Raw genomic sequence first — 5397 nt, forward strand, 5'->3', positions numbered from 1 at the left:
ATAATATCTGAATATCGGAATAAAGAAGCATTGCCAGAACAATGGAAAGATTCAATTATAATCCCGATTTTCAAAAAGGGGGACAAAATGAGTTGTAATAATTACCGGGGTATCTCACTTTTACCTACATGCTATAAAATTCTGTCGAATATTTTATTAATGAGGCTTGTACCATATGCAGATGAGATAATTGGAGATCATCAATGCGGCTTTAGGAGAAATAGATCGACTGCGGACCAAATCTTTACTATTCGGCAAATCTTGGAGAAAAAATGGGAATTCGACCAATCGGTACATCAACTTTACATTGATTTTAAAAAAGCGTATGATTCGATAAAACGGGAGAAAATGTATGAAATTTTAACTCGGTGGGGGATACCCAAAAAATTGGCTAACTTAGTCCAAGTTTGTTTAAAAGATACCAGAGGTAGAGTAAGAATAGGTAATCAAATGTCGGAAACTTTTAATATTCATAGCGGATTAAAGCAGGGGGATGCATTGTCACCTCTTCTGTTTAATCTAGTATTGGAATATGCTATTAAAGAAATGCAGAAGAGTAATGATGGTTTGCAGTTGAACGGTACAACACAAATATTAACATATGCGGACGATATTGCTTTGTTGGGAGATAATAAAGAAACACTAATAAATAACGCTAAAATTCTATTAGATAAAACGAAAGAACTGGGGCTGCAAATAAACGTTGAAAAAACTAAATATATGGTCACTGATAGAATTCAGAATATTCATAATAACGGAAACCTGGTCGTCTGTGATAAAATTTTTGAACGGGTTAGCAATTTTAAGTATTTAGGATCGATTTTAAACCAAACTAATGAAATAAGAGAAGAGCTCAAGAGAAGAATTAATTTGGGGAATGCGTGCTTCTATTCGGTTAAGAAACTACTCGGTTCGCGGATATTGTCTAGGCGCTTAAAAATTAGAATTTACAGAACGATTATTTTACCGGTAGTCCTTTATGGCAGCGAAGCGTGGTCACTTACATTACAAGACGAGAAAAGATTTAGGGCTTTCGAAAATAAAGTACTTCGAAAAATCATCGGGGCAAAACGCGATGAGGAAACGGGCGAATGGAGAAAATTACACAACGCAGAATTACATCAATTATATAATAGTCCGGATATTATTAATGTCATAAAATCGCGTCGATTAAGATGGGCAGGTCACGCGGCGCGTATGGATGAGAATCGAACTGCGTATAAAATACTAATTGGGGTAAACCGGATGGGAAAGGACCATTGGGTAGATCAAGACGTAGATGGGAAGATAATATTATAAGGGATCTTAACGAAATGAGGTACGAGGGTCACAAATGGAGGGATCTTGCTCAGGGACGGGAACAGTGGCGGGATTTGGTATTTGCGGCAATGAGCTTTCGAGTTCCTAACGCCTAATAATAATAATAATAATAATGACCTAGCGTCTATATATAATAATTTTTAGTTGTAATGAGCGCCTTCTTATCAACTAATTTAATATACGGGGTATGTCAAAGGAATGGTATAGAGACAAAGGAATAAATAATTTTAAACACAGAGCAATATTTATTAATATTTATTATTTAATATTTACATTTTTCATTTTATTCGTGTAACCTATGGTGTACAATTTGATCAAAAGCGTATGCGTATACCAATTCAAATTCTATAAGGGAACTTTTATCACAAATATTATACAACATATTTACAGCATAGCGTTTATTAATAATATATTCTTGACGTAAATATGAAATAAATTAAATTTCTCACTCGTGTTATACACATTCTAAGATAGTCCTAAATATATTGTACATGCAATGTATATTTATAATGTTCAAGATCAAACATAAAAAGCAAGGTTGGCATCATATATAAACATTTACCGCTAATGATAATTTTACTTTGTATGTACCATACAATTTACAAAATTCCATATTCAGACCTTGAATGGTTAGGGATGATAGCGTAATTATAGACCACAGGAGCTGTTCAATATCCTCGCGTCGATGAATGTCTTCCATATTGCGTGAGATAGGCTTATCCGATTATCTCGAGTATCACCAATTGCAATTTCCACATGGGATACAAATCCTACGCTGATTTCTATGTCTAAATATTTATAAGCCGCAGGCGTTAATGAATATCTCCTTCCCAAGATGTGAGGGGTATAGCGAGGTTTCGAATGAGGAGATACACTGTAAAAAGAAATAAAAAGTAAGCGATACGTAGAAAAAATGTATAATATATAAAATGTGTACACAACATTTTTTTATGTAATTGAACACAAATTTACTATTCCCCGCGTGCTTCATTCTGTTGAATCAGAACGTAATAGTTTATAGTTTGGTTTTTTTTTCTCGGTGAACTTATAATAGCAATAGCTATCCGTCGAATCCTGAGAGATTGATGCGATAATGTTGTCCGGGTTCTTCTTTTAAATAGTGCTCCCTTCCACATTTTTTTATATATCCCAAAGTAGAAATTTTTTTCTTTTTATATATTTTATATTTTGAAAAACAGTTACGGTTGAAGGATACTGGATATGAGATTCTCGCGTAATAAGTGTCATAAATGTATTAAATTAAATTGATTCGATCGTCTAAGTTTACAGCACCATGTATTAGCATTGCGTTTCGCTATCCAAGTTCTCTACTGCGAATCAAATACATCATCGACAAATATTGTTTATCCATTTTTTTACACACAGAGTAACGGAAACTCACAACTCTTAATTATAAACATTAAAAAAAAATATATATACTACTGTGATCAAAAAGTAAGGTGAATTTTTAATTTAAACTTCCCGCGCTAATCGATTCGAGCAAACTTTTTTATTTTTATGTTGGTACTACTGTTAGTGACATCTGTGGCAAATTTCATGTCAATGTCATCATTAGTCATATAGTTACGCTTGTGTTTTCTAAACGACTAAAAGTGATTTTGGCGACTTTTACAATGTCTGATTTTGCTGAGCAAAGAAGTGCCATTAAATTTTGTTTGCGGAATGAAATTTCGGCTGCGGAAACGTTCAGAATGTTGCAGAGGGCCTTCGGAGAATCGACTATGTCGCAGAAAAATGTTTATAAGTGGTACAAAGACTTCAAAGAAGGCAGAGAACGTACTGATGACTTGGAACGCCCCGGACGACTATCAACGTCAATTGATGAGCAACACGTGAAGAAAATCAAGGAATTGGTGCTCGAAAATCGTCGATTGACAATTAGAGACCTTGTCGATATGGTTGGCATTTCATTTGGTTCAGTTCAAACAATTTTGAAGGATCACTTGGGCCTCACGATAATGCGCCGTCTCACACGGCATTGATTCTTCGTGAGTTTTTCGCCAAAAATTCCACTCATATCGTTCCGCAACTGCCTTATTCACCTGACTTAGCTCCGTGTGACTTTTGGCTATTTCCCAAACTCAAAAGACCGCTCCGGGGACACCGCTTTGAATCTATTGAAGAGATTCAACGTGAATCGCTGCGCGCTTTGAAGGCTATACCGGGAAACGACTTTTTGGCATGCTTCGAGGCATGGAAAAAACGTTGGCATAAGTGCATTGTATCGGAGGGGGATTACTTTGAAGGGGATCAAATTGATTTGGATGGATAAATAAAGATTTTTTATTTTATAACAAAATTCACCTTACTTTTTGATCACACCTCGTATACCAAAGTATATAAAAACGAAAAGATACACTCATGTAGTCAGTAATCGTAGTTTGAAGTTTCATCAACGTTATATCGGTATTATATGTTTGTGTATGTTTAATGGAAAAATGAATTTTGCACCTCACGAGGATGAAGTGATGGAAGAAGAAATCAATGATCAACATGAAGAAATATCTGACCAGGAAATATCCGATGAAGATAATGCTTTGTCAAATAATTTGTGTTTCGGCAGTGATATGGAGAACGATGATGATATAATTGAAATAATATATGGAGAGTTAAATCGAGCTCAAGTAAACACCTTACGTTCTGTGAAAAAGATGTGTTGCATTGAATTCTACTACACTGATGATTATGGAAGATATTGCTCATCATGCATCATAAGAATAAACGATCAATTTTCAAGTCTTCGTGCCGTTCGAAAACATGATACCGACGTATGTGCGATTCTCGAAGGTTATTCTCGTTTGGAGTGCAAAGATTTTCTTTATCAAATAATGCCGTGTAACATGTGCTCTATTTGCACACAGTGATACAAGGTGTTGAAAGTTTTGTCAAAGATACAAAAAACAGACTAAAAAAATATACATTTTCTCAAAACTTTTTTAATGAAAAGATTATGAAAAAAAGGATATTATAATATGGAGCAAACGGAATGTAATCTGGTGGAATAAATCGTTCAGTTGAATACGCGAGAAGAATTTCTCACTGGAGGAACAAAGCAGCATTAAACGTCCGCGATTACCGATCGGTGTTAGACAATCATTAATCGCTCGTATCGTGCAACTCGAAAATTTAAAGGATTCGGTGCGTGGACGTTTCATGTAAGTGGGTGCCGGACATAGCGCGGGACTCAGATGGCGCAAGATTGGTACCGCGTTCGAAAGCCATATACTGACTGGTACGGTAATAAACTCTGGACACATCGAACCTCGCCAGTTTCTTGAAGACATGAGAGAAATTGTGCTTGAGCGTGTGCAAATTGTGCTTGAGCGTGTGTAGAGACATAACAATATTAAAGTACCACAAAGTAAACAATATTAAAGTGGTAAATATCGTATTTAATGGTGAATTTATATTAAGGGATAAATGGGCGAATAAAAGTACAAAAAATTATGAATTCTTTAATTCGTTCGATTTACAAGAATGTTATGCGTCACGCATTGTCGAGCCCGCTCTTAGTATCGCTCGAAGAATTTCAGGAGCGCGATAGCGGGTGGACGCTGTTGCGTATCCTATATTTGACTGTTAACATAAACAAGTACAATCCATTGCATGCCACATTGAGTTACTGAGGGAAATGAAGAAAGCGGTAATCAACGTGCAATCTTTAGGTAACGCGTATTTTGCCTGGTCAGTGGTAGCCGCTCTACACTCGGCTCAAAGTAATACAAATCATTATATCTACATTATACGACGGTATTAAATCTTAAAGACATCCAGTTTCCGATAACGTTGAGTCAAATAAAAAAATTTGAAAATCTCAACGACATCTCCATCAACGTGGCTTCGAAAAGCAAAAAGAAATGACGATTCTTCCTTTACGATTCATCAATATGAAGAGAAACAAGCACGTCAATTTGTTTTACGTGCAGGATCCACAGAACAATAACGCGAAGCATTCTGCGTCAATGGATCAAGAATCTGTTTCGCCTTGTGAACTTGCAACTCAGCAAAAAAGAACGCAAGTACTTTTGCGACCGGTATATATAATATATTATAATA

Source organism: Trachymyrmex septentrionalis, unplaced genomic scaffold (assembly GCF_001594115.1).
Source record: "Trachymyrmex septentrionalis isolate Tsep2-gDNA-1 unplaced genomic scaffold, Tsep1.0 scaffold123, whole genome shotgun sequence".
NCBI lineage: Eukaryota > Metazoa > Arthropoda > Insecta > Hymenoptera > Formicidae > Trachymyrmex > Trachymyrmex septentrionalis.